Source organism: Quercus lobata, chromosome 5 (genome assembly GCF_001633185.2).
Source record: "Quercus lobata isolate SW786 chromosome 5, ValleyOak3.0 Primary Assembly, whole genome shotgun sequence".
Taxonomy (NCBI): Eukaryota; Viridiplantae; Streptophyta; class Magnoliopsida; order Fagales; family Fagaceae; genus Quercus; species Quercus lobata.
This window is the reverse complement of record NC_044908.1, coordinates 25,937,696-25,964,240: the sequence shown is the minus strand read 5'-3', so window position 1 is coordinate 25,964,240 and position 26,545 is coordinate 25,937,696. Positions and strand designations below refer to the sequence as shown.

General features: G+C 34.8%; 1 pseudogene; it reads right to left on the bottom strand.

Annotated features, from left to right (window-relative positions):
• Window positions 1-10,097: 10,097 nt before the first annotated feature.
• On the bottom strand, window positions 10,098-18,523 carry LOC115988374 (annotated as a pseudogene).
• Window positions 18,524-26,545: the final 8,022 nt, after the last annotated feature.

Sequence of the window (26,545 nt, the reverse complement as noted above, 5' to 3'; positions counted from 1 at the left end):
CAGACTGCAAGTTAGCACAAAAAAAATATAGAGCAAAAATCTATATGATGCATGAACAAATTAAATGTAGTGATGCATGACCTAATGCAGTGCAATTAAGTTCAAAATTAGTTCAAGTTCACAAATTTGGCTTGAGCATAGAGTATCTAACAAAAAACCCCAAAATTTTGAAAAACCACTTGATCAATTTGTAAGAAATTGACGAATTGATCATTATACAAGATAGATTTCAGAAAATAATGACCAATTACATCAATTCAACAAGCCAATTTCATCAATTGAACCAATTTGAACAAAAATCCCCAATTCAGATTCAAAACAAACCCTAGAATTTTTTATTTTTCATAAAACCCCAAATTGATCAAATTAACCAACATAGATCATGAATATATCATTGTAGCAACAAAACCCATTGATAAAATTCATAAAACAAGGCTTGATGAATCAAAAATCCCAAATAGAGCATAGTTCGAAAATTACCCAAAAACCATGAGATTTATGCATGAAAATGTGAAAAACAATGCAAAAGGAAGGGTAAAATAGACATACCGACTTAGGGAGAGAGAATCCTTGCAAAAAGAATGGACAAAAACAACAAAAATTTGTGATTTAGCCTTGACCAAGTCATATGGAGAGAGAAAAAGTGTTTGACTGAACTGAAAATCAAATTTTAAAAAACTTCCCATATGATTTTTGATTGATCGAAGTATTAGGTTCGATAAATTGAAACAAACAGAGACTCATGAAAATTTTTAAAACCAATTTCGATTGATCGAAAAACAGACTCGATTAATCGAAACAAACAGAGACACACAAATTTTTGAGAAATAAACACAGTTTTTGAAAAAATTTTAGAAACATCCCAAAGCATTGAAATTGAGGAACAAAATGCATGAGTATGTGATGATATGATTTTCAAAAACAAGAATTGAAGCCGAATTTTCCCAAATTTAAAATTTCTTACATTCTCCAAAAATTTTCAAGCATCAAATCAGTTTTGCACAAAACTCAAAGTATTTGCAAACTTGGTTGGTCAGACCAAAAACACACACAATAACATGTATAATGTTTAGCAAAGAGTAACTCGTGTAGTGTGTGCAACTAGCAAAAACTAGAGATATGTGTGAGGTGATATGTAAATTGCAATCAATCACAAAGTCTACAAAATTCATATCATAGAATTTAAAAGAGACTATCACCTAAAGAGTTACATCATATAACTCCCACATCTCCTAGAACATAAGCTTGCAATCATGTAAGTTTCTTGAATTTTGCCTCATAATATACATACCAATTTTAATTTATTCAAAAACTTATTAAAAAGCCAAGATAATGTACACACCAATTTTAATTATGTGATTTGGCATCAAGCCTAATAGTACACACCAATTTTAAGCATTAAGCAATTAAACCGAGGCTATACCTTATGTTCTTTTTGTGCGTGTGCTACACTTTCTCGAGCACAAAATCTTACGATATGCACTAAGGTGTTTATGATTGGCTAGTGAATAGTGGTGAGATGGTTATTTATGCCTTTCTCTAAAAGATCAAGTCCAACAGTCAAAAAACATGTGACTTCAAGATCAAGACAAAGTGATCAAAACCATAAACATCTTTCCCACACAACATGCACTACAAAGCTTCAACTAGTAAAGTGCAATAAGTAAGCTCATCAAGGCTAAACAAGGTACAGAATACATGTTATGTGAAAATAAATTGACCAACCTTGTTCTCAAAAACCAAGAAACTAGTGCAAAACACAATTTGATTCATTTTTCTTCCCTTTTTTCTTCTTTTTTTTATTATTAAAAAAATAAAAATAAAATAAATAAATAAATAAATAAAACTAGAATGGAATGCATGAATGTGATGCAATGCAAAAACTAGAAAAAAAAAAAAAAAAAAAAAAAAAAAACAAATGGAATGCATGAATGTGATGCAATGCAAAAACTAGAAAAAAAAAAAAAAAAAAAACACAAAACCAAATAACAATGGTCACAAAGGGTAGTGCAATGAAGCACAAGGTCCATGTTAGAAAGATTCAATTAGTTTGAGTCTTTTGCATCCAAAACCTTTTAGATGCACCATGAGCATTGGAGTTCTTATTCACATGGGAATGATTGCTAACTCTAGTATTGGAATAAAGGTTTAAAGCCTTTACCAATTCACCAATGAGTACCATAGGATCTTGTGCTTGAGGCACAGGTACTTTTGGTTTGTTTGCTCTCTTTAAAGCTTGCAGCTTGTAACAGTTTGGACGTATGTGTCCAGACTTTCCACAAAAATGACAAATCCATGCAGGTTTATCATGTGACTTGTCCTTAGACAGGGTAGGCTTCTTAGGTTTAGACTCTTTCAGATCAACCCTAATCTTCCTAGATGGTGAAACTTCTATGGGTTTGACAACCTCACTCATAGGGGTTTTGACAGTTTCACACACAATCTCACTCACAGAAGGTTGAGAAGAAGATGAAGGGACAAAGTTTGTGGAATGGGGAGTAGACACAGAGATGCTTTCAACAAAACCTAATCCAGATTTGTCAGAAGGAGACTTTTGAACACTCAGCATTTGATCAAGTTTAGAACTAACAGATCTAGCAACATATAAATCAAGTTCCAAATATTTAACTTCATCAAGCAATAGCATATTCTCAGTTTTCACATTGTTCAAAAGTTCATTAGCATCAAACAGTTTTACAAGCAAATTCTTCTTATCAAGCTCAAGAGATTCAATTTTCTTCGGGCCAAGTTCAACATTCATAGCATCCTTTGCAGCAACTTTGCAAAGTTTATTGTAGGCCTCTTGAAGATCTGCATCCTCAGAGAGTTCCCCATCAGAAGGGTTCTCTTCAGCAGATATGCTTTCATTTACTACAGCAGTAGCAGTGAAAGTAATAAAGTTTCCATCCTCGTCACAATCAGACTCATCATCAAAAACTTCACCATCACTAAGGGTTACAGCCATAGTCTTACCCTAAGACTTCAAATAAGCAGGGCATTCAGATTTCATGTGACCATACCCTTGACATCCGAAACATTGAGGACCCATAGAATTATTTGAAGATTGACCTACTTTTTCTCTAGGTTTATCATTATTGTTAACCTTAGTGGGATCATTCTTCCTAAAGTTTCTAGGTTCAGCAGTGTTTGTGCCTCTTACCTTTCTGTTACTATTCTTGAGAAAGTTTCTAAAGTTCTTGGCAAGGTAAGCAATCTCAGTAGTAGAGAGCTCATCATCAAATCCACCAACCTCAACATCATCAACTGACTTAAGTGCCATTGATTTGAATTTGTTAGTTTTGGGTAGGTCCAACTTATAGAATTGAAGAGATCCTACAAGTTCATCAATAGGGATGGAGTCCACATCCTTGCTCTTAGTAATGGCAGTCACCTTGGGTCTAAAGTCTTCAGTTAATGATCTAAGAATCTTCCTAACAATTTTAGGTTGATCATAGATCTCACCCAAGTTAAAAGCAGAATTAACAATATCATTCAATTAAGCATAGAATTCATCAAAAGATTCATCATCAAACATTCTAATGCTTTCAAATTTTGAAGTTAACTGCTGCAATTTATTGATTTTGACAGCCTTTGTGCCTTCATGCACAGTCTGGAGGATATTCCAAGCAGTATGAGCAACCTCAACATTAAAGATTCTCTTAAATTCCTCCATAGAAACAACGTTAAAAATAGCATTCATAGCCTTGCTATTGAACGCAGCTGCTTCTTTTTGAGAAGTTTGCCACTCACTAACAGGAGTAGTAGGCTTTTCCCATCCGTATTCAATGGAGTTCCAAACTCTCTTATCAATCGATTTCAGGAATGCTTTCGTCCTTACTTTCCAATCAGCATAATTATTCCCATCAAAGTGAGGAGGAATAACAAGAGAGTGTCCGTGTTCCATGACAATAGGGGTCAAGGATCAGCCCAGTGATCAAAAGATCAACAACAAGAGAGCAACCCGCTCTGATACCACTTAATGGTTTTTAGACCCCTTAAAACACAATGGATTAACCTAGTTAATTAGCCAAGTTATTACTTAGTCCAATTTAACAAATCTAGGTTATCACAATCACAACAATCATATCATGCGTAGCAGCGGAAATAAATAAGACAATGATATGATCACCCAGGAAACCAAACCGGTAAAAACCTGAGGAGGATTTAACCTAGCTATCCTTAAGGTAAACCTGAATCCACTATCTTGAAAGAATCGAAGTTCATATAATAAGACTTACAAGCCCCCATGCTCGACTTCTTACTGCTACCTACCAGTAGAACTTACTGACACGACCACGTGCAAGCTCCGAATCCACGGACTCCCTCTTTCTTGGATTCACCACCAGATACAAGCACACCTGCTTGTGTGTCTTTAAACTTCAATGACAGCAACTGAGTTGATCATCAAGGTGTAGATAATATCTCCTCCTTGAAAACCCTAAGTTTGTATAAAAGAAAACTCATCTAGATCTCACATGAGATTTACACAAACAATAATATGAGCAACACTAAAACGTGGTTAGGGTTTTCCTTTTATACTTAGGACAAATTAGAAAACCCTAAATATTTTAAACAAACTAGGGCTGAGTTGGAATTCTGCTGAAAAAACGTATTCTGCCCGAGATTCGATCGATCGAGCCAGGCCGAAATGCATAGTAACTTCTACATCAGCTCGATTCCAACTTTACATAAAAGATACAACTTCGAGCAAGTCTAAACACTACTAAACATATTGTTTCGATCATGGTTTGCCAACAATACATATTAGAGTTCTAAATACATAAAAACCTAAGTCTTTAGAACCTAACAAAGGAATATGCCAACATTAAAATCTTAACATCAACAAATCAAAGTGTTATTTACTTTTTGTGCAATTTACTTTATATTGTAATTTGGTGTTATGGCTTGATTAATTAACAAGAAATCTGATAGGCCAAAAATGTATTGATCCCCTTTTGGCAAATTAATTAATTAATTACTCAAGTAAATTAATTAAGTTAATTTAACATGCAATAGCGTGGTAACACAAACAAATCATCAACTATGTTAAATGCAGTGGGAAATAAATTTGATACAGGTGATTTGTTTACGAATGAGAAAAACCAACAAGGCAAAACCCCAACGGGTGAATTTAAGGTCACCACTCTTGAGAATCCACTATTATCAAAATAAGCGGTTATAAGTAAAAAGAATCTTAGTACCTAATACCAATCTACAATTAAACCCTTGTCCCAATACCCAATCGGACTTATATTGTAACTGCAATCTCTCCTTTCAATACACGACTCCCAGTACATGACTAACCAATGATGCACGGATCCTAGTACGTGACTAACACACCAACTTGAGGAAAAAATTGGTTGCAAAGTTTTTCAGTTCATCTAACAATTAAAATCAGGAAGCTCTTTGGTTACAAAACCCTTGGTGCAATGACGCAGTAGCTTCTACAAAGAATATGATGAACTAGGGCAAGAATGTCTCCAGTCACAGTTGTTAATGGCCAATTTAGTTTTTTTTTTTTTTTAATCTTTAATGTGTAATTGCCAATTTTTTTGTTCAAACCGTGTCCACCATCATCATGATCTAATCATGAACTTACTGCAGTCCATTTTTGATTTGTTTATTAGTGCATCTAGTTTGATTCTAATAGTGGAATTAAATCACTTGCATGAGTGATGAGCAGCTTGAGGTTCTGACCAAAAAAAGGAAGAAAAAAAAAATAGAGATCCCAAATTTAACCCATTGATACCATGGATACACGTAATTTGCAGGTAATTACATGCATAGCATGATAGCATAACCAAAACAACAACCAAAAAAAAAAAAAAAAGAACATTGTAGCAATTGATATATCATAGCGTTTTTATCAAAAACATCTATGGTTCTAATCTCCCTCCTCCAACTATTAAATTATATATATATATATATATATATATATATAAAGATCATCTTAAAATGAAGAAGTCAATGCCTGCAAGCTAGTTTGATAAGTACTTATTTTGTGACAATTCAAGCCTAAAACATATCATTCTGTCTTACTCGATGCAAGCCATTAGCCATATGTCTAGGAATCTTGCGCTTGATGATGAACAAAACAATAATAGATTGAAAAGACAAGGAAGTTTTGTATGCATTCTATTATGGTGCCTAAGTCGTCCTAGATAATTGAATGCATTAGACTATGTGGGCGTGGTTTGAGATAAACTGATAATCATAATTAGGAAAAAAAAAAACACAAACAAACGAAAAGATTGATTGGATTATTTGACTATGTTTTTAATTGATTTGATTAGTTATTATCATATCTTCCGTTCAATGTATATCACTGCTGAGATATGCAATTTTTGCTAGATAGTATATAATAAACATAACCGGGACCATAATCTCACCCCCCACAAAACTAATAAACTTGCGAGTCATTGTATTTGTATGTCATTTAGATAAAAAGGAAAAGTCGCTGTATGTCGTTATCCACTCTCTCATCACAGAGCAATCCAGATATGGTGCCTTAGACCTTACAAAGTTTTCCAAGGACAGACAGGACCACAACCTATAGGTTTTGTATTAAGGGCTGGCCAATTCTTGTTAATTACACGGTCACCATGACACCATTTATTTACATAATAAATAAATGCTTGTTTTTAAAAGACAAAACTAATAAACTTGCAAGTCATTGTATGTCATTATCCACTCTTTCATCACATGGCAATTCAGATTTGGCCTCTAGACCTTACAAAGTTTCCCAAGGACAGACAGAATTACAACCTATATATTTTGTTATTGGGTTTTGCCATTCTTAACTCGTTACACTGTCACCATGCATGCATGCTTGTAGTTAAATAACAATGATTTTGATCATGATGAATCTTTAATGATAATAATTGTAGCAATTAATTTAATTATGCATGTACTGGGTGTGAATGATGATCCTTAGATCTGAAATTTCTTCCCTAATCATTTTGCCAAGTCAAGTACGTCTTAGGTAGCTAGAGAATGAAAAGCTCACACCAACCCTCAGATATCGACAGCATTGGAATCTCATAAGTCATAACCACCAAAGTCTGGCTTCTCATTAGTTTTGCATTTTGTCGAATCACAACATCAGAAACATTATTAACAATAACATTTTTCATACTATCAGTAATATAATAACAATGACATGGACATTCTAACTAATATGTACGGCTTTTTTTCTTTTATGTATCTGAAAGATACAAAAATTTTCAACTCCAAAAATAAATAAGTAAATAAAATTTTATGGTAGCTCGTAAAAAAATATTTAATAATGGTAATGTCATATTATATAATATGAGTGTGTGTATATGATGAATTAGATGGGTGTCTTTTGTCATACTCTTTCTTAAAATTTACCATGACTTTTGAGTGTAATTTTTTGTGTGCTTTTGTGTTTAAACTTCGTTCTCACTATTATGTGTGTGTTTGTTTCTCTTGAAGAGGAAGAATTAAAAATAATAATAATAAATAAATAAATAAATAAATAAGTGTCCCTGATTTTCAAGTCTCAATTTTAAGAAGGGGACAGGTGTTTTAATTTTAAAAGGGGTACCTGAAGTACTGTACTCAATTTTAAGAAGGGGACAGCCCTTCTAATTAATACATAAGACCGTCTTTCTTTTATGCATCTACAAGATACAATTTTTTTTTTTTAAATAGAGATAGAAATTTTTTTAATCTATATATATATACACACACACTACTTATGGTAATGTCATATTAAATATGACATGTGTAAGATGATTAAGATTTGGGCTACATGCTTATACGCGCATATGAAATCATTAAGCCTACGTTTGGATTGCACTGAAATTATTTCAATCCCTGCGTTTGACCTTTTTAGTGGGTTCCATGCACTATTCATAGGACCCCACAAGTACTCTTTTCAGCAAAATTTTCATTAAAATTGGGTCTCACAGTACTATTCACACATCTAAAAATTATTTTGCTATAGTGTTTTTAGTTTTTAGGAATAAACGGTAACCAAACAGACCCTAAGTGTGTTCACATAATAGTTTGCATGCACACGAATGTGAAATTATTAGGTTTCACATAATTAACTAAATTAAGAGTCTTATAGTTTGGCCACCACGCACCTTTGATACGATGGTCACTCTACAAGTATAAATGCTTATGGGGTGTGGGGGATAAGGGCCGGGATTCAAGTCTCCAGGAAGGATTTTCACATACATATATACTTAGATTAAGTTAGAGTAGAAATTCTATCTTCTATAAAAAAAAAAAAAATAAAAAAAATTTCTTATAGTTTGACTAGAAATATAGATATAAATTTGTTTATTTATTTATTTTTTATATAAATTTAAAAAAATCGTCGCCATCTAGTGATTAATAACAATCATCAATCTAGAACCTGATTGAATCACCATAGTGAAAACAATTCAAAAGCTTAGGAAGTTAATTATTAGTTTAAAATTTTGAGAATTACATCAACATGAGAGTTAGTGGAATCATGGTCGTTCAACCAGCCTTGCTCCATGCCTCCATGTGATACACCGCCAATTTTTTTTAAAATTTTTTTTTTTAAGAAAGAAACACACACAAAAGAGAGAAATGAATTCTAACACAAAGTTCATTTAATAGTTAGAATTTACACACAATTGAGTTAGTTGAAGCTATCCAAAAAAATCCATATTCTTTTGTAGAGGCAAAGGTGACAAGCTAATATGGGTAGTGGACAACAAAGGAGCATTTTCTGTGAAATATTTTTCAATATATCACTGTTTGCGAAATATTTAGCAATTAATCACCTTTTTGAAACCTGAGTTTGCTGTGTAACTCAAGTTCCAGAATCTCGATTTGTGAAAAAATAACCTTCAAATTTGTCGTGCTATTTTTTATTTTGCAATTTTTTATTTCATAAACAGTAGTAAATCCATACATATTTTTCCAAACAGTGGTATTTGGCCATTTTGGCCATGGAAGTTCCACAATGCAATGGAAAAAGATAGGGAAGATCAAAGCTCATGATGGAATCAAAATTCTGTTATGGAGAATTGGGTCCAATGTGGACTTCTGACCCAAACTGTGTTGTGTGGCAGAGCAGCTAAAACAGGAACTCATCTATTTTTTTTTTCATTTCAAAGTGGTCTTGAACTTGGATGAGTTGAGTGCACTTCAAATGGCTGCACTATTGAGGCCATCTGGCTGCTTAGAAATCAAGTATGGCATTATGGCAGTGAGCGAAACATCATTTCTACCATATGCAATGCAAAAAATAGAGTTAATGAAATTTTGAATGCTTTGGATCAAGAGCAAGATAAACAAAAGAGAGAGGAATTGACTTCATGGATCCCCCTCCTAAAAACTAAATAAAATTGAATGTGGACGCTACTGTCTCATAGGATTTCACCTCCTTAGCTGTGGTGGCTAGAAATGAGAATGGAGATGTGTTAAAGGTATGAACTAAAATTTATGCACTCCTACTCAAGCTGAAGTAGCTGCAATTTTGTGGGCAATAAACTTGTCTATCTCTGAATATTGGTGCAACATCATAATGAAAAGGGATGCAAAAATATGTTTTGAAGCCCTAGCTAAAGAAGAAGAACCAACTAACCGGTCTATCTCCTTAATCATTCGTAATGCTTTTCATCTAAATTTATCTTTTTTTAGTTGTGAGTTTTGCTGGGTTAGGAGATCTGAACTCAGCACCTCATTCTGCTGCTAAACATGTTGTTGCTCTTAGAGTAGGTTTCTCTTGTAATAAGTGTAATTTTCCTCCTTCTATCTTGGAAGCTTGTGGGCAAGATTGTTGTACTGCCTTTTTTTTCTATCTAGTCTTTAATGAAATGGCAGTTTATCACCCAAAAAAAAAAAAAAATCCTTCTCTTGTTTCAGCTTCAATATTACCATCCAAATGCCAATTACTAAAAGAAACTAGGAAGAAAGATATAACTTTCTCTTATAACAACTTCAGTATTATTTATTCAAAAGCCAATCACTAAATGAAAATAGTATCCTTCGAAGGAAGATACGACACTTTGCCAATAGTATCAATATACATATGAGATGTTGCTTTAGTCACGAATGCAAAGCTTATTTGACAGCAACTTCTATTTTCTATTCTAAAGCTTTCGTAGAATAATGTGAGCACCATATTGTGGTTGAAGAGTTATACTTGAGAAAGGAGCATGTGCATAACACGAGGAAGGCTCAAAGGAGAAGTGTTGTAGAATCACAGACAGAATCATTTTGGCTTCTATCATAGAAAAATTTTGTCCAATGCACGTCCGAGGACCCCATCCGAATGGGAAAAATGAAACTTGACCCCTTGTTGCTTTTGAAATCCCTTCAGCAAACCTATTTGGATTGAAGTCGTTTGCATCATCACCCCAAAGTTCAGAGTCATGATGAACAAGGATTGCCGGTAAGCAGAGTTGAACTCCAGCTGGTAAAATCAAATTTCCGAGTTTTGTTTCCTCATGAACAGTTCGACAAAGGGAAATTGAAGGTGGATATAGTCTTAGAACTTCATACAAAATCATGGTCACCTGTGATATATATTGTAGGAATTCATTAGCTAGTGATATGCATATCAGACTCATTTAAGAAATCTTTGATAGAAGCAATGCCCTTCCAAAAATGCTGACTCAAAGAAGTTTTGAAAACAAAAATTCATCCTAGTGAATGATCGAATATTTGAATAACTCATTTGGTTACTTCGACAATAAAATCTCATACTAATTAACTAGCCTAACGAAGTATGTCAAACTTGATTGAAAGCCTCAAAATTTTTGGGGGATTAAATGTACTCCTATTTTCAAATCTATTATCACATCGCTACAAAAATGTGGTGGTGCAATTTCCTCAATCAACTAAATAGGTTCCTATGCAATAAACAAGATTCCTGTAAGAGAAAAAAGAAACAGGAAAAAAAAGTAGATTTGATATTAGTCCTCATATATATGATTTCCCATTGGGACCTGCATAGTGTAAAGTGTAAAACCCTTTAGTCTAACTTCAGTCCCTTCACATGAAAATCAATCCTATATCTTAATATTCTATATATACTTCTATCAACTAAATAGGTTCCTATGCAATAAACAAGATCCTGTAAGAGAAAAAAGAAACAGGAAAAAAAAAAAAATGTAGATTTGATATTAGTCCTCATATATATGATTTCCCATTGGGACCTGCATAGTGTAAAGTGTAAAACCCTTTAGTCTAACTTCAGTCCCTTCACATGAAAATCAATCCTATATCTTAATATTCTATATATACTTCCATCTACTAAATAGGTTCCTATGCAATAAACAAGATCCTGTAAGAGAAAAAAGAAACAGGAAAAAAAAAATGTAGATTTGATATTAGTCCTCATATATATGATTTCCCTTTGGGACCTGCATAGTGTAAAGTGTAAAACCCTTTAGTCTAACTTCAGTCCCTTCACATGAAAATCAATCCTATATCTTAATATTCTATATATACTTCTATCAATAGCTTTTGTTGTTATCCATGATGCTGCACAAAAAATAACTTGTATTCCGAGGAATCTGAAGGAAAGAATGATCTATTTCTTCTTGGAAGCAATTCAATGTAAACTAATTTAAAGAACTCACAATTTTGAGGTGAATTAACCCATCATATTCTGGTTTGTTTTTACCAAAGATTTGTAAAACCTCTTCTCTTGCACGTTCTTGCCAACTTGGATACCTACTCAGAATAACCATTGTCCAAACAAGTAAAACTGAGACGGTCTCTTGTCCCGCAGAATAAAATATCTTACATTCCTCAATTACATCTTGGAGATTCATTCCAGCATTCTTGTCGTTCCCATGTTCTTGAATTTCTTTAAAGTTGGACTCAAGAAGTATGCCTAGTAAGTCACCAGTTATGGCTTCACCTGCTTTTATTGCCTTCTCTCTTTTGTTGATAATGCCTTTAAGTGAAGCTTGTAATTCTTTGTCAACTTCTTTCATCCTCTTGTTTATTTTAGTTGGCAAAAACCTACATGTGAACCATTCATACAAACATGAGTCAAGATAAAGTGAATTAAATCCCTCACTAAAAGGAAAAAAGGAAAATTGAATCACATCAATGCTGGTAATGGTAAAGAGAGATTTGAATTCTGACATCTCCATTGAAAACTCCAAAAAATACTAGTTGACCTATAAGGCTATTAATAAATCCTTATTATAGTTAAAAAATATTATAATAAACATGAGAGCAAATTAAAATACGCTTATAGTGATTTTTAATTTTTAAATTCACTCATTACGTTATTGCACAAAATGACTTTTTGTGGTCTTAATTGGCTGCTCTTTGGGAAGAAAAAATGGCTCTAGGAAATCAACACAAAGCTAGTAAGTGAAACTTCAAACCCATTGGTTCAAATTAATGGTACCTCGAGCGTACATGAAGCATATGTGATTTACTTTTGCTTAATAACACTTTTACTTTTGCTTAATGACATTTTTACACATTATTCTACACATTCTTCCACACTCTTAAAATGCACTAAAATAGTAACTTCAATTTACGAGTTCCAAGAGTGCGTAAAAGAATATGTAAAATAGGGTGTATGTAATAAATACTGTTAGGTTCTAAATGTTTAGAACAATTGGCAAATCGTAAACACAAACTTGTCTAGATATAGATCTTAGAGTCTATAGGTTTTATTAGACAATGCTCAAGATGATTCAAGTCAAGATTCAAGAACATACAAGCTGCAGGAAGAAGATTTCATAATCTGTCTGGTTCGATCGATTGAAAGACAGGCTCGACCGATTGAAAGTTGTATCTGCAAAATTTTAATTAAGCCCAAACAGCAATTCAAACCCATTTAGGATTAGGGTTTCTAATCTACTTCTCCCAGTATATAAAGGAAACCCTAAGCACGTTTTTATGTGGCTTTTCAGAGAGAAAAGAGTGTGCCTCTTTTGTATTTAGGGTTTTGTTCCTAAAAATCTCTCTTATGTCTTCTATCGGTGTTATTCCTTGAAGAATCTCAAGATCCGGTATTGTAGAAGTCGTTGCCTTCTCTTGTCATCAAAGGTGTTGATGATCTAAACTTTCAAGGGTGGTCTTGGAGTCACAAACAGGAGTGTTTGTGTTGCTAAACTTTTGAGTGGGATCTCAAAGTCACAAACGGGGGTGTTTGTGTTTTGCAAAGGCCAAAGAAAGAAGGAGTCCATGGATTCGGAGTTTGCACGTGGTCGTGTCAGTAAGTTCTTCTAGTTGGTAGCAATAAGAAGTCGAGCGTGGGGGCTTGTAAGTCTTATTGTATGAACTTCGATTCTTTCTAGTGGATTTGCTTTTTACCTTGAGGATAGCTAGGTTAAATCCTTCCCAGGTTTTTTACCGGTTTGGTTTTCCTGGGTTATCATATCGTTGTGTTATTTATTTTTCCGTGGCTATACATTGATATGGTATATTTGTATTAACCTAGATCTGTTAATTTGACTAAATAATCACTTGGCTAATTACCTAGGTTAAATCAATTGGGTTTTAAGAGGTCTAAAAACCAACAAATACTACCTTACAATTTAGTATATAAAATGTAATTTATTTTAAATTTGATTATTTTGATAAATGAACTTAGTCAGTAAGAAAAACTTGATTACAAATTATTAGTAGATATTGAAATGTTTTGGTTTACCTCCAACCCGGGATATAACTAGACAGTGCAATTTTCATCACAAGCTCAGCTTGTTCTCTTTGGAGTTCAAAAATCTTACGTCCTTCATCATAGCTACTCCCAAAGGCTGTTTGAGAAATCATCTCAGTTATCAATGTTTGCAGATAAGGCCATACATCTAACTCAATTGATCCCTCTTTAGACACCAAACTTTCCCATTTGCATATCATGTCACTGCAACACAGATAAAATGCTGCTGACATATTCTACAGCAAACAAGATGAAAAAATTTCAAGGATTGTACTTATTAGGCACATAACTTCCAAACTAATATGAAAAAACACACTACAAGAAATCTGAGTTTAGGCGACATTTGTAAAGAGTCGCAAAAAACCCAAAAACGTTGTTGTAAACACAAATGATATACAGCGACTTCTTCTTTTTTTCTTTTTTACGACGTTTAAAACCCATAACCAAATGTCAATGTGAACTGTGGTTCATACGTAGTAAAGCACATATGCACACGCGCACACACATAATCTTGGGTGTTATTTGTTTTGAGAATCCATAATATCTTTACTGTTAGATGTAACTAATTGAAGCATATAAATGCTAAATATTTGCACATATTTCTACTTTATGTTTGTAATGATGGAATCCACATCCTGCAAAAGATGAAATAAAATTTGAGAAAAAGCTTTAATAAATTTTGAGAAAAGATAAATATTCATGACCTACAATATTTTCACCAACATTTTAATCATTAGTTTCACTTCTGAATGATGCTAAAATAACCCTAGCAAATATTTAGAAACCTACACCATACTTTTTATGACTTAATCACTTTTAATCTAGACTAACAACTTAGTCAAATATAAGTAATTAACCAATTTTCATATCACAAACACCAAGGTACAATAAACATAACAAATAAAGAGTTATATTGAAATTAAGAGAAAAGCATGCAAACCAAGGCTAAACACAAGGAAGCGTTTAGGAAGAGGAAAGTAGAAGTCCAGGTGGAAAAACTCTCCCTCAACCAAGTCACCGGAGATCTCCACTAGGTAATTTAGTTGCCATACAAAGAAATCCTATGAAACCTCCAAGCCCATGACCCTAATTCACTTGACCTCTCCAAGTTCCAGCTATCAACCAGCTGTACTGAGCCCTTTCTCCTCCTAACTTTCCAAAAACACCTCCATTGAAGCACCAATGGAAAACCACAAAAAACATTGGATTTTGAATATGGCTTCACTCACAACTCACAAGGTTTTGTGTATTGGTGTGAGATGAAGGGAATACAAATCTCAATCAATGGATGAATGAGATGGAAAAGAGATGAAGAATGTTTTTAGCCCAAATCCTAAAATTTTTCTCTCTTTTCTTATAGAGTGTGGCTTCTAAGATGATAAGAATGATGTATAGGAATAAGTTACACTCTTATCTAAAGTCCTAGTCATGCACCACAGCTTAGAATGTGTGTGCTGGACATAAAAAGTTTAGAAAACAAAGTACACTAATCGTGCAACTCGTGACCTTGTCGCGACTTGGCTGGTCGCAAGACAGTTGCAACTTGCCTAATTAGCACTCTGATCCTGACTTTATGCCACGTGTTACTCGCGGGCAGAGCAAGTTGCCTGAGGTCGCAAGATGACTCTAAATGCAACTTTTACAAAATGCAAATGAACTCAAGTACATTCTACCCAAAATACAATTAAGTCTGAGAAATATACATTAAAAAGATTAAATAAAATACATACAACTTTGTTATCAAATAAAGCCAATTAAAACATAGACTTTTCCACTTCAAACTCCATTGTTGCATCTAAATTGATTTAAATGAACATCAAACAGATGGAAAGAATAAAGTAACCTTCAACTTCTCAAGATGGAATGCTGGATTGATAATCTTTCTGTGTATAGCCCATTTCTCACCCTCATAACTTGGAAGTCCGGTTGCTAGTAACTTGACAAGTGGACTTGCATTTGGCTTTTGAAAGTCATATATCTTGGAGAAGATTTCTTTTTATTTTTCAGGGTCCATAATGTGCACCCTGGGGGTTGTGCCCATCCATGTAAAAGAATTCTTACCTGCATATTTGCTTGTGTTAGTATAGAAAAAGTTGAGTACATCTGACGTTCAAATTATGGTTGTTGACATAAGGAGATAGATAAAGTCAGGAAGATATCAATAAACACACACACACCATTGAACTTACATAAGTTCTTTAGGATTTCATAATCTGTGAGTTTTAATTACATTAGGCCTTTGAGATTTCAAATGTATGAGACTTAATAAGTATATTATTTATCCTTAAAGTTTAGTAGTGATTTTTAGTCCCTAAAGTTTAAAATGATCTTTTAAGTCTTGTAGATGATATGGCCAAACTAAAAGTTGACACATCATCACTTCATTGGACATATTAAGGACTAAAAGCAACTAATTTAAGTTTAGAAACTAAAGTCCATCACTAAAAAATTTTTTAGAGGCTAAAATCAATCACTTTAGGTTTCTTAGGGACTAAAAGCAATTACTTCATACTTAGCTTCAATAAATAAATTGTTCATATCCTAAAATTGAACCATCCGAGTTTAAAAAACATGAATGTAATACATTATCTAAATTTTTCCTCTGTTATTATTATTTTTTATTATTAAAAGATCCCAAAATCAATAGTGGTTTCTTTTTTGAGATAATATTTTCTAATGGGCAAATTACAAATTACCCATATCTAGTTTGGTTGAAATTTAAATTTTTTACTTGTAGTTTGAAATTTCACACTTTACCCACCTGAGGTTAGTTCAATTAGATTTCCTTAATCCATATCTGTTAAAACATGGTTAAAGATATGATTTTGCTTCACTTTTATGTTTTTCTCCTCCAAAAACAAAATAAAATAAAATAAAATACAAGATCAAATCAGATAAAAAAGAATCAAATGGAACACTTGCATCATGAGATTTCAAATCACAGGAAAGCAATTTAAATTTCAATCAAATCTTAGGTGGATAAAGTGTCAAATTTTAAATCACAAATAGGCAACTTAAATTTCAGCCAAACAATAGGTTGGTAAGTTGTAATTTTCCCATTTCTAAACCTCTTATTGACTAGTGTCCATATTTGGATATTGTTCGAGTGTCAACAATATGTACCACAATTTTGGCACATAGTGCTTTTGTATTGTAGTGGGATTCACCTACCAGTTATGTGAAAGCTTGTAAAAGAAGTTATTCTAAAACCATAACTTTTACTGCCATATTTCCTTCAATTATTTTATAAAGCAAATTATAACAGGTTATTTGTTACATTTATATGAATCTATTATTTATAATTTGACGTATCAAAAATGTGATAAAATTTTGGCACAAAAAGTTGTGGTCATAAATTTTTTCATGAGAAGTATGAAAATTTAGATGAATTTTTTTTTTTTTTAATGGATGTAGCAATATTCTAAGCTTTATTCCTTAATGGTCTAACGAAATTCAAATCCAACAGAACCCAATTACTGAAGACTGTAAATAGTTGTGTTCCACTCAATTTTTTTTTTCCATTATTTATTTAAATTATAGAAATTTTAATCATCTATCACATATATGTGTGTGTGTATATATATATATATATATATACATATATATGTGTGTGTCTATATATATATATATATATATAAAACAAGTAATCATCTATCAATAATTTGGGCACATTGAAACTTAATTTTGGACTGTCCTTCCATCAGCTTTTACTACCTGAAAAATAATTAATCTTGTTTCAAAAATGACTTTTTCCCCTTCTATCGATAATCTTTATATTAGGATTTTGATTATTAAAAAGAAAGTCATAATAAAGTGATGATTAGATTGATTATTTAAATAATCAAGTTTGGGTTTTTCTAAATAAACAAAAATTGTTGGGATATTTATAAACCAGGAAGCTCTAAACTCCACTCCACCACCAGCCACGTGCAATGATTTCTCCACTTCTATTCTTTTTTATTTCAAAATCTCATCAGTTACGTTATCTCACTTTATGTCTTTGAAAATTTTAGAGACACGGAAATTTAAATGCATAATTGAAGAAGAAAGTTTCAAATGGTAGCCAAAACTTGAGCTTCCTCCACGGCTCTGAATTTCTGTTCTCTTCTTCTTCTTCTTTTTCTTATTCTCTCTTTTTTTCTTTTATTTTCTTTCAATTCATTTGCTAGCAGATTTGATCTGAAGTTTATGTTTATAATGAGAGGAAAAAAATATAGAGGCTAACTTCATACAGGCCAAAAGTTCAATTTCAACCGGAATTTACGGAATTAATAATAATGGTTTTTTCAATTAAATTCAAATAAATAAGTGGATTGCATTTATTTCTCGTTCAAAAAATAATACTATTTGTGTTGTATCGCCAATGATAAAAATAAAAATATAATAAAAAGTATGTGAATTAAATTTTTTTTTAAACAGAATATATAGTACATAAATAACCCTATCTAAGTTTTTCCTTTCAGAAAAATTAAAATTCATTCATGAATTTAAGTGTGCTAGAATTGAATGGATTGCAAATTGGAAGTCTAAGTTTGACAAAATCCTTTTTTTTTTTTTTTGGTAAGTTCAAATCACAAATACGAGAGTTGTTGTAAACACACCATAATTGGTCACAACTTGATGGACGAAGGGTAAGACACGCGGCGCAATGTCATGGGTGAATACGTTGATGGGTTTAGACTTGGCTTGAATTGTCATCTTAGAGATCTCCTTCAAGTCTCCAAAAAAAAGCCTATAGGAGTTGCCATTAAGACCTTGCTCCCTTAAGCACTTCTCTAGCTTCTTTGGCTTCAGCCAGAACCCATTCAGTACTCTCCATGCCCATGTTATTAGTACCACAACTGAAACTATGGAAACTGCAACTCTGAGCAATGATATTTCCATATTTGGAGATAGAGTGAGTGAGTGTAAAATGAATTAGATGGGTGCTTTTTATAGTTCTTGTTTTGATGATAAAGATGCCAAGCGTTTAACATTGAGGCATCTCTTATATATAGCCGAAACCTGTCCTGTACGGAGTGAGGTTGTAGAAATAAATAAAGGGGAATAAATAGGTTTTTTTCATTTATTATTAGGTGGGGTTTTAAATCATGCATATCTCTGTTAGAAATATTAAGAGTAAACCCATAATTTGTCATTTACACAAACACTATAGGGAATTGGAGTCAAAATAGATATAGATAAAAAAAAATTTTAATTAATTAATTTCTAATTTGGTCCTATATATACAACTATTTTTAAAATACAATTGATCCAAATGTGAAAAATCTTTTAACCTAAAATTGTGAAATGCGTAACAAGCTAGAATATTTGATAACATATTAGAGCTGTTTATGGTATTGAGAAAGTAAAATAGAGAAATCAGAAATAGATAGCTGAAGTAAAATTAACGTGTTTCGGTAAGATTATCTATGTCCGTAGCATAATAAAGATTTAAGAGAGTACATCTTCAACATATGAAATTGTCATGAAGCATCTATTGAGAGTATATAAAAAGAGAGACCAACTTTAGGCTAGAACATACTAAACTTGAAGTTATGATGTAATGAAAGTACTGCAGTAGTGTAAGTTGGTACATTTAAGTCATTTTGATACCTTACATTTAAGTGATATTAATGCCTCAAATAGGGCAAGCCTAGAATATATTCGCATCTTAGTAAAAAGAATAAAAATAAAAATAAAAATAAAAATATATAAAAACAAACAAACAAAACAAAAGTTTCTATTCCTACACCTTAATCTAAAGTTGAGAGAAAATTTAATTAGATTTTACAATTGAAGTTTAATTTTGTATTAAGTGTCTGAAAAATTTCTTCTCAAAAAAAAAAAGTGTCTCAAAAATTTTCCTAATTTTGGTGCCAAATATAAGACCATACCGTAAATATTCATCCAAATATTCATTGTATTTAGACAATGCAGAAACTAAGGAGTCCTATTAAAAAACGTATAAAAAGTGAAACACCATTTCATGTCTTACAAATTATGGAAAAACAAAAACTCAAAACTATATATGAAGAGAAAATTTGACCTTCACCACCCACTGTTATGCCAGCCTCCGCCCACCCAACCGTCGACTTGACCATGGTTTGACGTGGTTTTACAAGTTTTTTCCTTTAAAAATCTTTGGTTCATTTTTAACATTTAAATTTTTTTTTTTTTTTATACATAGTTTGGTTGGATTTGATTAGTGGGTGTGATTTTTTTGGTAGGAGAAAAAAAAAAAATTCCTAGGCTGCGTACGTGGAGTTGAAATCATAATCCAAAGAAGAGACAAGGAGATAGGGATTGGAGTTCCATAGCAAAATGTCATCAATATTATTCAATAAGGACAATAGGAATACACCAATCTCACTGGCTCTAACTCTAAAGTTCTTTTCCTGTTCCAGTTTTTTTTTTTTTCTTTTTTTTTTTGTGGTGTAGTATCTTGCTGGTTGTGTGATTTTTATAGAGGGCTGTGCTTCTTTACATGTGAACACTATATCCTTTACAGGTTTTATAGGTTATGATTGTGCCGTTTAGAATGGTGCGTTGAGTAAGAATTTTCGCATTTGTTGCAATTGTAGATAGTAAAAAGATGCGGAAGACATATAAGTAAATAAAAATGAAAGCAATTGAATAGAATCAGTAGTTACACCAATACTGCCCAACAATAACAAAAAAGAGAGGACTTTGTTCTAGAGAAAATAGTGATCAATTTTGTTGTGAATTGGTTTCTTGATCACCTATAATGATTGCATATTTGCCAATATCTATCACTAAGGATTTGTGATTTTTGGCAGAATTTTATATGGTAGTTCTCATCACAAACCTAAGTATTTCGATGATTGAAAAATGCATAAATTTCACAGAAAAATGTATAAAACTGTTGGGAATGACTATAATTTGACTCCCTACAATCACTCTAAAATAGACTTAATTACATGGTGTAATGTCGAAGACTATAAAAGATTTAAGTGTGTCTTTCTCATCACCAATTAGTTTTAAGGTGGAATGACATAGCTTACAGTCCAAAAAAAAACCCTAAATTGAATCAAATGAAAAATATTAAAATTTAAAAAACTAAAAATAGAAAAGCCTTTAAATGTGCTATGCGTGTGTCGATGAATGGAAAGTTTTTGCATGTATTTAACATGACCTATTCATAATACTAAACACAAATTAAAAAAATGATGATGGCCACAACTATCTAGATCATATAAAATGAAAGTTGATTAAATAAGTAGAAACATTATATAATTGGTTAGGTGGACTGTGTGTCATAATTGATAGGGAGATTTGAAATCACCATATCTTTAAAATTAGATTACGGTTACAATGTTGCTTTCACTTTTTTTCTATCCAAATTATTATTATTATTATTATTATTATTATTATTATTAAAATTGAAGTCTTTGACTTTTGGTTGACATCTCCACAATTTTCTACATCAGCATTTTTTATTTATATTTTTCAATTTGATTTAATTCCATTTAATTCTTTCGATTTTAATTAAGTCTTTTTTTTTTTTTTTTTTTTTTTTTTTTTTTTAAGTAGAAAGAGTTTAGTAAGTTTCCCACATCATCTTATACTCCGCGCACCTGGAGCCCTCGACTTGAAGTGGATGGAGCAGCCATTCCCTATAATGCTTCGATCCAAGAGTACAATCGGGGCCGAGCGGGCTATATTGCTGAGGCCCTGGAGCAGCCCGTTCTCCTTCCCAGGTATATGGAGGCTTACAGGCGATTTTCATAGCCTGAACTCTTCCTATCCTTGAAGAGAGATCTTGCGATGGTAAGGCAATTCACCCTTTTATCGGTAGGATTTTTAGCTCATTTCATGTTATAACCTGTCATCTTGTCATTTCTTGTGCAGATCACCCAACAAGTATTTGTGGCCAAACAGTGGTGCCGCAACAATCACAAGTTAGCTGATGTCAAGGCCCTCTCTCATGCTGAGGTGGAGAAGGCCTTGGGAGCCCTCAAGCAGGAGCACTATAAGCTATCTAAGAGGCTCAAGGAAGCTAAGTCAGGCCGCAAGAGTGCTGAGGCTGGCTTGAAGACTGCTGAAAAGCAAGCTGAAGATCAACGCCAGAAGCTGTACGTGACTGAGACCAACCTTGCTACTGAAAAGCAAGCTATGCTAAATCTCAAGGCAGCGTTGCAGAAAGCCAAAGAGGAGGCCCGGCTTGCCAAGGAAGAGGCTCAGCTAGTCAAGAAGGCAACTGAGGCCGAAAAGAGGGCCTCTTATCAGCTTAGGGAAGAGGAGACTAAAGCGAGGCTTTCCGAGGAGCTACCAGAGGTAAGCAGGGATTACTGCAGTATTTCATGGGCTCATGCTCTTAATGCTGCAGGGGTCCCTGCAGACTCAGCCTCGAGATTGCCTGAGAAGGTCTTCTTCCCTCCAGAGATCCAGGAGATCCCTACTGATACCACTGAAGCTTCTGAGCAGGCTACGGCTGTTCCTAATGCCATCCCCCTAGCTGAAATCGTTGGGGGTTCTAGTCAAGTCGCCGTCCAAGGCGAGGATGTGGAAGAAGAGAAGGGCAAAGGCAGGGGTAAGGGAAAGAAAACCTCCTCAAAGGCTAAGGATCTTGCTAAGGAAGCAGTTACTGAGGATCATGGAGCAGATCTCCAAGTCAAGGACGTTCCACCTCTTCAGCTAGAGCAAAAAGAAGATCCTCCTGCTGAGGCTTAGCTCCTAGGGTTTTTATTATTATTATATATATATATATATATATATTTTTTTTTTTTTTTCGGACGGAAGTTGTACTGTATTTTGTTCTTTTGCAAAGACCTCCTATTGTATTATTTTTGGTTTATTAATACCAAATGCTCTTTGTTTCATTTTTTTTTCTTATCTTTATAATCGATGTTGATGGAATTCCATTATGTTGTTCCGAGTTAATGCTACTATTTCTTTAGCTGATGTTTGCAACAACCCTACTGATATAAACAAATGAGAAGGGGCAGGACCGTGTAATGAACTTAGAACAATAGATGCTATCATGCAAGACTGTGAACATACCTTAGAATTGCATAGAAGTCCTGAGTTATTAATTTCCCCTAAGTCTATGGTCTGAGGAGCCATGCAAGACTTAGGTTCTGTTTTAAACTTGGATAGATGCCATAAGTTGTTAATTTCCCCTAAATCTGTGGTCTGAGGAGCTATGCAAGACTTAGGTTCTGTTTAAAACTTGGATAGATGTCATAAGTTATTAATTTCCCCTAAGTCTATGGTCCGAGGAGTCATGCAGGACTTAGGTTCTATTTAAAACTTGGATAGATGCCATAAGTTGTTAATTTCCCCTAAGTCTGTGGTTCAAGGAGCCATGCAGGACTTAGGTTTTGTTTAAAACTTGGATAGATGCCATAAGTTGTTAATTTCCCCTAAGTTTGTGATCTGAGGAGCCATGCAGGACTTAGGTTCTATTTAAAACTTGGATAGATTCAATAAGTTGTTAATTTCCCCTAAGTTTGTGGTCCGAGGAGCCATGCAGGACTTAGGTTCTGTTTAAAACTTGGATAGATGCCATAAGTGAGTCGACAAATGTGCGATGATCACAGGATACAATACAGGCATAGCTGTTTTCATTAATAATAATATCTTTTCAAATTGTTTACATTCCATAGGCGAGGTACAATTTTCTCGTCTAGATCTTCCAGATAATAAACACCTATTCCTGCCACTGAGGTGATGCGATATGACCCTTTTCAGTTGGGTCCCAGCTTACCCCAGGTTGGGTTCTTGGCATTGCCAAAATTCTTCTCATCATGGGGTCGCCCGGTCCTAATGGCCTTAGTTTTACATTTGTATCGTACCCTTGTTTTAGCTTTTGGTGGTAATAAGCCAATTAGATCATTGCCCTTTCTCTTTTTTCCTCGGCTAAGTCTAGAGTTCACCTAGTAACTCATCATTATTTCTTGGGGTAAAAGTGCTGGATTTCAACGTTGGGAAGCTAGTTTCCAGGGGAAGCACAGCTTCAGCCCCATAAGTCATTGAAAAAAGAGTTTCTCCCGTTGACCGTCGCGGCGTGGTTCGGTAGGTCCATAAGACGTGTGGTAGTTCTTCCACCAATCTTCCCTTTGCATCATCCAGTCTCTTTTTCAACCCGTTCACTATGACCTTTTTCACAGCTTCGACTTGCCCGTTTCCTTGGGGATAGGCTAGAGTGGAATATCGGTTTGTGATTCCAAAGTCGCAGTAGTATTTCCTGAAGTTTTTACTATCAAATTGAAGACCGTTGTCGGAGATGAGGGTGTGAGGAGTTTCGAAGCCCGTAATGATGTTTTTTCAAATGAACTTCTTTGCATCCACGTCCCTGATGTTGGCTAACGGCTCAGCCTCTACCCATTTAGTGAAATAATCAATGCCAGCTATTAAGTATCGCTTGTTCCCTGCTGCTTTCAGGAAAGGGCCGACAATATCAAGACTCCACTAAGCGAACGGCCAAGGACTGGAGAGGGGATTAAGGACTCCCCCCGGCTGGTGGATATTTGAGGCGAATCTCTGACATTGATCACACTTCTTTGCATATTCTTGGGCCTCTCTCTGCATGTTCGGCCACCAGTACCCCTGGGTGAGTGCTTTGTGCGCTAGCGATCTTCCTCCCATATGACTCCCACAAATTCCCTCATGCAGTTCTTCAAGCAATGGCTCTAATGCCTCTGGGTGTATGCACAATAAGTATGGCATAGAAAAGGAGCGCCTGTATAGCTTGTGGTCCTCTGACAACCAAAACCGAAGAGCATTCCTCCATATCTTCTCAGCCTCCAATTTCCCTTCGGGTAATACATCATCTTTGAGGAAATTCACTATAGGATCCATCCAACTCGGATTCCTTTTGATTTGATGGATCCGAACTGTATCCCTTTCGATTGTACCTGTCTTGCATAAATCCTCAATAAGGATCATTCATGGTATATCCTGCGTAGAAGACGTGGCAAGAGTGGCCAGTGAATCCGCATGTGTGTTCCCGCTTCTAGAGACATGCATCAAATTAAAAAATTCAAAGTCCGATTGCAAGCGTTTGACTTGACTGAGGTATTCCTGCATTCTCGCATCTCTAGCCTCCAACTCGCCCCTTACCTGGCCAACGACCTGTCTGGAGTTCGAGAACACTTCCATTGCTTTTCCTCCCATTTTTTGCACCATAATCATTCTTTGTAGCAAAGCCTCATACTCGGCTTCATTGTTTGTAGCTGAGAACCCAAGTCTTAATGACTTTTCAATGGTAATACTCTCGGGGGATATTAGAACTAGCCCCATCCCAGATCCTTTTTTATTTGCCGCGCCATCCACATAGACTCTCCATCGCAAGGCTCCTTGTGCAGAGATTGTGCCAACCGATTTTCCATCCATGTTTTCCTTCTCGGCTATTGCTTCTACAAAGGGTTCCAAATTCAACGACTAGATCCGCGAGGACTTGGCCCTTGATAGAGGTCCTGGGCATGTATTTAATATCGAAAGCCCCTAGAAGCGTACTCCACATGGCGATTCTTCCTGTGTAATCGGTGCTTCGGAGCACCAATCAGAGGGGGAAGTTAAGTTAGGACAATGACCGTGTGTGCCTGAAAGTAGTGGGGAAGTTTTCGCGTGGCATGCACTACTGCAAGAATTGCCTTTTCTAGTGGTAGGTAGCGCACATCAGCTTCATGTAACGATTTACTTACATAATATACCGGTCGCTGTATCCCATTATCAACCTGTATTAATACCAAGCTTACAGCGTGAGAGGCCACTGCTATGTATGCGAACAAAACCTCGTCGGCCTCAGGGCTGGACATGATGGAAGGTCGTGACAGGTATTCTTTAAGTTGCTGGAAGGCTACAACACAATCCTCGGACCATTCAAACCCTTTCCACTTATTCATCAAGAGGTAGAAAGGTCGACAACAGTCTGCAGATCAGGAGATGAACCAATTCAACGCTATGATCATATTAGTGAGTTTCTGTACTTCTTTTGGGGTCCGAGGAGCTTGTAGGCTATTAATCGCTTTGATTTGGTCCGGGCTTACCTCTATTCCTCTGTGAGTTACCATATAGCCCAGAAATTTCCTAGACCCAACCCTAAATGAACACTTAGAAGCGTTGAGGCGCAGCTTGTGCTCCCTTAAGATGCTAAAAATGACTTCAAGGTCTTTCACGTGCTCGGACACCACTTTACTTTTTACTACCATATTGTCTATGTAGACTTCAATAGCCTTGCCTAGCTGTGGTTCGAACATTCTGGTCATCATCTTTTGGTAGGTTGACCCTACATTCTTTAAACCAAAAGGCATCACCTTATAGTGGTAGTTTCCGACGGGTGTCATAAACGCCGTTTTCTCCTGATTTTCTAAAGCCAGTGGTATCTGATGATAACCCTGGAAGGCATCCAGGAAGCTCATTCGGGGGTGGCCTACAGTCGCATCTACCAATCGGTCTATCCGAGACAACGGGAACGGGTCCTTCAAGCACGCCTTGTTTAAGTCTGTGAAGTCTACGTAGACTCGCCACTTCCCCATCTTCTTTCTTACCACCACCATATTTGCCAGCCATTCGGGGTAAAAAACTTCTTTGATAGCCCCTGCCTTTTTTAGCTTCATCACCTCATCCCTAACAGCATCGGCATGCTCTTTCGATGGGCACCGAGGTGGCTGCTTCTTTGGAATAGAAGATGGGTTAACATTTAGGTAATGATAGATGAGACTAGGGTCAACTCCCGGGGCATCGTGGGCATCCCATGCAAATACATTAACGTTCTTCCTCAGAAACCCAACCAGTTCCTTTTTTTCTTGAAGAGGTAATTCCAAGCCGACTTGGAAAAATCTTTCTGGATTATTGTCAACGGCAACCCTTTCTAGACTTTCACATTTTATCTCCTCGGCTAATTCACTGACTTGTGCTGCCGAGGTAATTGATTGCTATAAGTTCTTCACAGAAGCCGAG